The sequence below is a fragment of the Thunnus thynnus genome, chromosome 2 (assembly GCF_963924715.1).
Source record: "Thunnus thynnus chromosome 2, fThuThy2.1, whole genome shotgun sequence".
NCBI lineage: Eukaryota > Metazoa > Chordata > Actinopteri > Scombriformes > Scombridae > Thunnus > Thunnus thynnus.
Genome location: NC_089518.1, coordinates 5,014,271 through 5,023,735, shown reverse-complemented (window position 1 = coordinate 5,023,735; position 9,465 = coordinate 5,014,271). Strand labels below are relative to the sequence as shown.

The 9,465-nt window shown below is 38.7% G+C and overlaps 1 long non-coding RNA gene across 1 annotated transcript; it reads right to left on the bottom strand.

Moving 5' to 3' along the window:
- Nucleotides 1-5,939: 5,939 nt before the first annotated feature.
- LOC137171943 (uncharacterized) lies at nt 5,940-9,332 on the bottom strand. Its single transcript, XR_010924848.1, has 3 exons — nt 8,853-9,332; nt 6,702-6,760; nt 5,940-6,575 (listed from the first exon to the last, which is right to left on the bottom strand). It is a non-coding gene; the product is annotated as an uncharacterized lncRNA (long non-coding RNA).
- Nucleotides 9,333-9,465: the final 133 nt, after the last annotated feature.

The window sequence follows — 9,465 nt, the reverse complement described above, 5'->3', positions numbered from 1 at the left end:
ACTCAGTACAGAATGAATATATAATATTGTCATACAGTTTGGGTTTCTTGTTTTGTTAAAATAATAATGAATAAACTTAAGGGGAACTTTAAAGGAAAATCAGGAGATTGAAGAGATCTCAAAGATCACAAAGTAGCATTTAAATTATTTATTTTTAAATTATTTTCAAAGCTAAACATTTTCGTGTGTGGTTGTGCGTAAAAAAAAATCTAATCAAAAATGTAGGACTTTGTCTTAGTCAACTTTAAGTGCTATTTAAGGAGATAAGGAGAAATAAGACAACTGTTGATAGTAAGAAAAGTGTCAAAAATTGTTCCAAACTCAACCATTCAGTATTTTCTACCTGAAGCAATTACTGACATCAGGTTTCCTCTCTTCATCAGACTGAAACATCATTTTCCCAAGTGACCCAAGACTTTTGCATTGTACTTTATTATAATGATTCTTAAAAAAATCATTCTTAAAAAAAATAAATAAAAAAAAACACTCTTTGAAATGCAAACAACTCAGATGAAAGATGGATGAGGCTCAATGAGAGACACTGCCCTCTCCTTTTATCATGTCCTTAATCTTAATCTCATCTAATCAAGTTTTCTGGGACTAAGCTATTTGATCTGACATCTTCACTCTCTTTGTCAATAAAACTGAAAAAACTGAAACTGTCCTTACAGATACTACATTTTACATTTTCATGTCAAGTGCTTACAGCTGTTTGGTTGATCTGTGTTAGAATAATCCAGATTCTTCACATTATTAAGAGTAGTGATAAATCCTTCATTCAGTAGAGAGAAGAACAAATATAACAGAATATTTCATTGTACATTTCACAGCAGAGTGTAACTTTATATACTGTTGCTTAGCTGAACTATATATTATTTCATTGAATGTAAAGTATTATGATGTGCAACAGATTAATGTATCCCACAAATTACAATATTTCCCTTTGAAATGTTGCAGTGAGGAGGACATAATATTATAGATACATTTCAATTTAATGAAATCCAATAGTTTCAAGTTTATTTCATTCCAATCATATCCACTGAAAAATACACTTACAGCAGAATGAGATGTTAATCTTCACAGGGCTAGGTAATAACATAAATAAAAAGAAAAAGTTTGTTGCGCATAAATAAATATAAGTGCAGTAAAAGAAACCCAAATTCATTCAAATAAGGTAGAAATGTCAGCATAAAAACAGAGTAAACAATATAACAACATACATACAGTATATATGCATACTTAAGCCACGCTGTGTATGCGTATGCATATCAGTGTCTAGCTGAGGTGCAGATGAATGAATGCTGGGTGGCTACGTGGTGTTTACTGCCTGGGAGAAGAAGCTGTTACACGTCCTGGCTTCTATGATATCTCCTGCCAAAATGGTGTCAGGGAGTCAAACAGTCTGTGTCATGTCATTTAACACATTGTTGGCTTTGTGAAGGCAAAGGTCTGTAAGGTGTTGCAGTCTGGTGTTACAGTTCCCACACCAGGTGATGATATACCTGGTGTGGGAACTGTCAACAGTGCCCTGGTAGAAGGTGGTGAGGATAGGAGGAGGAGGCTTGCTTGCTTCATTCTTCTGAGGAATGGCATCCTCTGCTTCTTCTTCTTCTTCTTGATCAGATTTGTGGTATTCAAGGACCAAGAGAAAATAAATTCAGTACTACCCCTCACTATGATCTCCACCATGACCATAGAGTTGAATGAGCACCTCTGACAGTGTCAGTGGCAAAAGCTGAACAAAAGAGGATTCAGAAAAAATTGCTGTTTTGTCTGATGGTCTTTTTGGTTAGACTGTACAAGTGTGAGTAATAATTTGGTACCTCAAAGTACAGATCCTGTACTGTCAATTTGGTCCACCAGAGGACCTCAGTGACATGCACAGTTGACACCTGTACCCATGCCTCTGTGAGTGATTCCGTATTCTGCAAACCTAAGTCTAAACCCCAGTCTTAAGTCTAAACAAAAACAAATGGATGAAAAATTAATAATTATGTCTCACTTCCCTGGGAAGAAAGGCAAATGGGTAGTGGAGCCTTTAGAAGAGGAAATGAGGGCCGAAGCTGCAGGGCAAGGGGCCCCTCACTCTAGACAAAGCCACACTGCACCCCTCCCAAATAAAGGCCTCAATCCAATAAAATCAGTTCCGGGGTTTTATTGCAGCAAGCCATTTCAGAGGACAAAACCTGCATCCTGTATCCTTCCAAAGGCTGTTGCCTGAAAAGCTGACAGGGGACTGAGCTCCTTTCTTCAGAAATATTTAAAAACAACTATGATCTGGAAGGAATGAAAACACACCAATCAAACTTAACATCTGTGCTGTATTTAATCTGAATAAATTACAGTCTGTTGTCTGCTGAAACAGAATTCAGGTGCAGCTTCAGCATCGACATATCTCACTCATAAACCCAAACTGCAACAACCATGTGAGCAAGCAGTGAACTGCGTCTGGATTGAAACAACATTTGATCTTCTCACACAGTGTAGCTGTTAAGTAAAATACTGTGGATATGACCTGCAGTGAATACACTGACTTCTAGGTAAGGTCAGTCTACTTCCCAGTGTTTTTTATATTTGTCTCTTTCTATCTCCGCTCAGATAGCTACACAAGTTCTAAATATGTCTCTCCCTTCATTTTTCCCCCTATTTGTCATTTTTGCCTTTATTACAGTTACAGTATATTACATTTGACAGTAGAGAGTGACCTGAAACATATGGTGTAGAGGGAAGGAGGATTTTGTTGTTGTTTTTTTATTTAGTAGGTTATTTTATTGTCTTTCATTTAGTTTTATCCATTTTATTTTATTTCTTCTCTTCTCTTTTCTTGATGGGGGTTATTTTACTTGTTACAGTCCAGACAGTAAGTATTTATTAGTTATTAGTTACACAAGTTTTGTCCTTCAGGCTCTGTGCTTCAGCACACTCAATTTGAAATAAAGTAATGAATAATACATTAAAGTGCCAAATCTCCACTTTAATTTGGGTATGTTCACATCAATATACAAAGAACTGTGTGGGAGATATATCCCTTTTAACACATAGTACCCGAACTCAAAAGTAATTGAACAGATACACATGAAGTCAAAAAAAAATCATGATATTTAATATTTAATGTTAAATCCTTTGCAATCAATGACTGGCTGAAGCCTTTGGACTCATAGACATCACCTCCCTGGTGATGCTCTCCCAGGCCTTCACTGCAGACACCGTCAGCTCTTGATTGTTGTGGGGTCTCTGCCTTTAGTCTGCTCTTCAGCAGGTGGAATGCAGCTCAGTGGGATGGAGATCAGGTGACTGACTTGGCCAGCTGAGGATATTCCACCTCTTGACCCTGAAAAGCTCTTTGGTTGCTTTGATGGTTGTCCTGCTGAATCATGAAATGGGGTCCAATGAGTCTTGATGCATTTGGCTGAATGTGAGCACACTGAAGGCTCCTGTATACCTCTGCATTCATCCTGTTGCTTCTGTAAGGAATGAAATCATCAATAAATGCTAGTGTGCCAGTTTCATTGGCAACCATACTTGCCAACTTTGATATCTGATAGATTTGTGCTTTTTGTCAGCCTCATTATTATCGTCTTCACTTGCATGGTCACCTCTTCACTCTTCATATTGACAGACAACTCCACCTCAATCTAAATGACAACTCTCAATCAACTCTGAGCCATATATGAGCTCTTTTGTGCTGAACTAACATTGAAACAACACACAACTGCCCAACAAACATTTAATAACCAAGTGTCCAATTAATGTTAAACCCCTTTGGGTACATGGGCTTGTGTTAAAAGGGCTATATCTCCCACACAGTCCTTTCAATACTGATATAAACCTACTCAAATTAAATCTGAGACATGGCACTTTAATATAGCATCCATTACTTTATTTCAAAACTGTCTGGAGTGAGTGTTTCAAGACAGTCTGGACGTTTCATTTTCGGGGGTTATTCCCCTTCTTTTGGACAGAAGACTCTAAACCACTCAATCACCTAATAACTCCTATTTGTTTTTGTCTTAAACTGCAATGATTTAAATGAGATCCTTCTTTAGAATGAGATTTGTACTCATCTGTTAAGATCACAGGTTCTTCAGTACCAGTAGGTGGCACTGTCCACTCAAACTCAGATTAACTTGGCTTGTGGCAGTGCTGTAATAATGGCAGATGTCAGAAAAGAAATTTCGAAGAAAAATGAACATGAATGGTGTAGTTGAGCTCAAGCATGTGGGTATGGACCATAAACCAGCTGTAATCCAACTCTGGGTATTATACAGATTATTTACGGTATATCTGCAGTCTAAAACTTCCACCTGCAGAAGTTTTCAGATGACTCCACAGTTGTTGGATATATCAGGGAGAGACCAGGTGGATTTGAACCACCTAGACCTGAATGTGGAACAAGGAGATGGTGGTGGATATTTAGGAGAACCAGGACTACAACAAATCCCTTCTTCATTCTTGGGGAGGAGGTGGAAGTGGTGGAGGGATGTAAATATCAGGAGTCCATCACGACAACAGACTGGACTGGAAGAGGCTGCCAGCAGGTGCTATTAAAAATCAATATATTCAATGTACTTTAGACTATTACTGTACTTAAGAACAATTTTGAGGTACTTGTAGTTTAGTACTTCCATTTCAAGCATCTTTATACTTCTGCTCCACTACAATGTAGAGGTAAATATTGTACTTTTTAATTGTCTGTCTGGCCTAGCACTGGCCATACAAACTGCCATGAAAGCTGCTGTGGATACTCCTGGCCTCCACACGTTGATGCTTTGTGATGTTATTGACCATCTGACCTTTCCTCCTGTGTCACCAGACCAAAATCTACCCTAACACGAGAAATGTCAATGTGCTAATGTGCAGTTTGCCATTGAATTGGTTAAACGAGACAGGCCACTTTTCTTGAGATCAAATTTGGGGCCAAAAGGAAAACATTACAAACACAATTTCTCCCCTGATTTCATTTAGGGTGAATTGTAAAGTGGCTTTCTATCAAAACTTAAGTTGTGTTATTATCAGCTTCAGCCCTCGCCTTGTCAGCAAGAGTTTACTGTGAAAAGTGTAACTTTGCTATCTGCTCTTTGAAATAATAACAAGCACAGGGGGTACAAACTATTCAGTCTTTACTCGATTCAATTACCTTTTATATTTTTCATGTTGTAAATCTTACTGTGTTTTTATGTTTCCTGTATTCCATTTGGAGCCAATCTCAGCTGACATTGGGCGAGAGGCAGGGTACACACTCACACTCCACACCTACGGGCAATTTAGAGTCACCAATTAACCTAACCCGTATGTTTTTGGTCTGTTGGAGCAAGCTGGAGAGACACATGGAGAACATACAAACTCTACACAGAAGAACCCAAGCAGAACCGTCTTACTGTAAGGCCACAGTGCTAACCACTGCACCACCGTGCCACCCATATAATTTATGATATTATGTTAAATTATACTACATTACATTATATTATATATTGAGTCAAGTTTTAGCTAGCTTTAACTACCTTATACAGTATACTGTACTTTGCATCATATTGGACAAGATGATCATATGTTTTGCATTGAAATCTGATCTTCAACCTTATAGATGTCAAGTAAATGTAATGTAGTGGTTTAAAAAGTACAATATTTCTGACCCTCCTGAAAGAGTAAAAGTGATGGAAATACTAAAGTAAAGTAGCTCAGAATAGTCCCGTCACAGGTGATGTGGTATATACAGGAACTTTGAACCAACATACATCTACTGAGATAAAGTCAGTATTATTACTCTGCATTTAAAGATCTACTAATCAATTTGACAAACAATGGGCTCTGATCCTGTGTCACTGAGTCAAGCAATCACCTGTGAGGGCTGTGTTCAGTGGTTACAGGTGGAGTTGCAGTGATATCTAACTGCTCTCACTTTATCTGGGGTTAAATAATGATTAACACGAGTAAGCAAATACTGCTGCCATTTTATACACATTTGGGTGAGGCATTTAATTGAAGTGTAACTTTGAATGGTTAGGAAAGTATTCTGTCACTACCACTTAGTTCAGTTCACTTTCCTCAACAATCCAGGAATTCAAACCTCATGTTGTAAATATAGCTTGCATGTAAACATGTTTACAGCCTCTGTCTCACTCACTGCTGTGTTCCCACATGGTGAGAATCAAATATTCTATTGTGTCTCTCTTTCCCACAAACACTCACTGTGCTTCATGATTTATATGGTCGCATTGAGATTAAATTTAGTTCACCCAGAATAAAAATAACATTGTGTAACATCAGTCTGACATCAAATCAATTCAATGCTGAAGACACTTATATTTCACCTGTTTTGGATGTTATCATCCCATTAAATGGCCATTATCAGTTGTTATCACTACCATTACGATAGTAGAAATGACTGAATGTCTTCTAGAAGTTGTACATTTAAGAGTTCTTGACTGTCCAGATGTAACACAAATTTGAATCCAATTGCCAGAAAAAACAAAAAATCAAATTAATGTGTGTTTCCATCCACCATCCACTGTCACCAAAAGCTGTCGGTGCTAATTTTTCGGTCAGATGCCATCAAAGCATCGCAGGGGAAAAGGCTGCAACAAAATGAAATAAAAAACGTTCCAGTCAAACCTCAAACTGTGAAAAACCATATAGTAAATATGCTAATTGAAAATGCGAAAGGAAAAAAAAAACAGGTGGATTGAAGCAAACGTGCTGACCTTGATCTTGATCCATCAGTCTCTTCAAACTAAGTGCTTCTTGGATTGTCCATCAGCACCTGAACACAGAAACTGACAATTCAACAAGCACACACAGTTCACACAGCAGTTGGTTTGAACATTTCTCTCAAGCCTTCTGTTTCTTTCTTCACACAGCTACTTCTGTTTTACGTGTACAAACGAGTGCAACAGGGGAGACTGTCTGAAAGTGTCTGAAAGTGAGCACCATTATCACAATTCAAGCATTTATCCTCTACGATGGAAGACTTTTGTGGTCTTCAGGGACATCTTTGCATTCACACATGTTCAAATGACACTGTGCCAGCCTTCACTCATTTAACCAAAGCTGAGGGGTCAACAGCTTCATCCTCTGGGGACCATGAATATCTACAGCAAGCAGCAGCAGGGGCGCTGGATTCATTTCAGTAGTTCGGGGGGCCAAAAAGTGTGTGTGTGTGTGTGTGTGTTAGTGTGTATGTGTCGAGGTAGATACACCGGAGACTCTCCTTTAACTTTTGCGGACTAACTATAGCTTGCTTGCACCACAGGATGGTGGTATAATTCCAAACAACAAAGCAGCTAACTTGTGTTTATGGGATTAGATACAAGCGTTTTTTATTCAATTACCCAAAACTTTACAGGACAGTAACACTTCTGTGGCTGAGTAACAACAACCAGGCAATAGGAATGTTAAAGTTGTCCTTGTGTTGTAAGCAGCCATGCCCTAAATCCATTTTTAACGATAAATCAGAAAAAAAACATTTCTTTCCTACTGCTTCACCTTCGCAACAACAAGAACATGCCATGCTGTTGTGAAAATGATATTCATAGTCTAAATAAACTTTGGGAGCACCTCATTTGCCTTTACTCAAAAGGAAATGTCTTTTTACCGTAAGTGTTACAATATAGGAGCATTTGTGGGGATACAGTGATTAGCAACTTAAAAAGAATGTGGGAGGAGGGTAAAGGTGGGGGGGGGGGGGGGGGGGGGTGTCAATGACCAACCAGCTGACTGGCATTTAAATGATGAAGACAAACCTGTGATTGACTTTGATATAATCCGTGAAGCTACATAACCTTGACACTGAGTTAGTTTTTTCTTAGTGTTTGGTATAAATATATTTTTACATTTCTTAAAAAGGTATCTAACCTCATCATTAAATTAATGTTTTTTGCAAAAGCATTTCATTTTATATTCTATAAATTTCTAAGTGCCCAGCAGCCAAGCGAGGAGTGTGTGAGAAAAGTTATCACATACAGTACTCTCTGTTATTCCAGGCAATTACCTCATGTAGTGAGGTGTTGGTTGGAACCAGTGGCTGTCTGCACAGACAAGGCCTCCATTATGCTTAGAGAACTGTGCTCCATGGGCAGTTTTTTCACTAGCCATCAGTTATAAAGCTGGCTTTTCAAGCTAATGAAAACATGAGGTCCATATCTGTTAGGACGATTCAGCAACAAGTGACTGGCTTGCAGTGGGTGAAAGAAAGGGTTAGGCCACCGCATAGTCCTGCAGTCCAGGCAGTGAAATTAGATATTTGTGTGAAATTAAAGATATTTTCTCAATGTCAGCACACAGGCTGAATGTATCTGTAGCAAGCTATTATCCAAATAAATTCAAATGAATGCGGCAGATGTGAAGGATAAGGTGTTTTAAAACTGAACAGTTATCTGAACACTCCTGATGTCTCAGACTTGCAAAAGCATGCTTATTTGTTTGCTCAGGTTGTGTGCTCAGGCAGATATTTGCATTGAGGTGAGAGTGGCACGGCAACAGAGACTAAAGGGGAGAAGTGTGAGGGAGCCAGAGGCAGAAATAGAGAGAAAGAGATCAAGAAAATGAAATTACTGGGAACAAGCTGCTTCACTGGAATGCTGCAACTAATTTTGTTCACTTCTGTATAATGTTGAAAGTATTTTCCTGAGGCAAATGCAGCCAAAGTGCAGGATAGAACACAGATTCCAGGTCTTGCCACACACCAAATCTCTGAACACTATTCCTTATTTTCACATAACAAACAGTTATACAGCCAATGATACATTTTGCTATTATTTCCTTCAGGTTTGCAGGTTTGAGGTGTGCCTTATCTCAGATAAACAGTGCTCACCTCTCACCATACATTCACAAAAAGAAAGGGCAGACTTATTTACCTCCTCCCCATCCCCCACACAATCTCTGGATTCTTAAACCTGCAGTTAGATCCTGGTTTACCCCACAGAAACAAAGACAGGCTGTTCACTCAGAAGTCCATCAACACATGAGGAGTCATCACCACAGGAAGTAGGCAGGGCTGATGACAGCAGGCAGAGTCTGTACTTGGATATGTGCTAAGAGGCCCTTGACTGAGCCCAACCTCTGTGAGGGTTGAGCCATGTGCACTCCAAGAACACACAGATCAAGGCTGGAGGCTTATACTGTAGCTTCCCTTAATGATTCATACATAGAACCAGCTCATATATGTTGACACCTGAGTACAAATTGAAATGAATAAAATGGATCACTGCCATAAGCTGGATGTGTAGTGTGTAATTTTAAAGTGGATGGATAATGGTGGATAGGAGGGAAAGTTGACTTGGATTCACATCAATTTTCACCTCAGAAAAAAGATAGTTTAAGGCTAATTCCACTGCTTCAGTGTCAATCCTTAAATAGTGCAGTAAAATATGAAGGAGTGAATCTTTTCTACAGATTCTTTTGAGTTTGGCACATGTCCTTCTGCACTAACTGCACTGACTCCAGAAAATATGACGGCCTGGCAAGTCT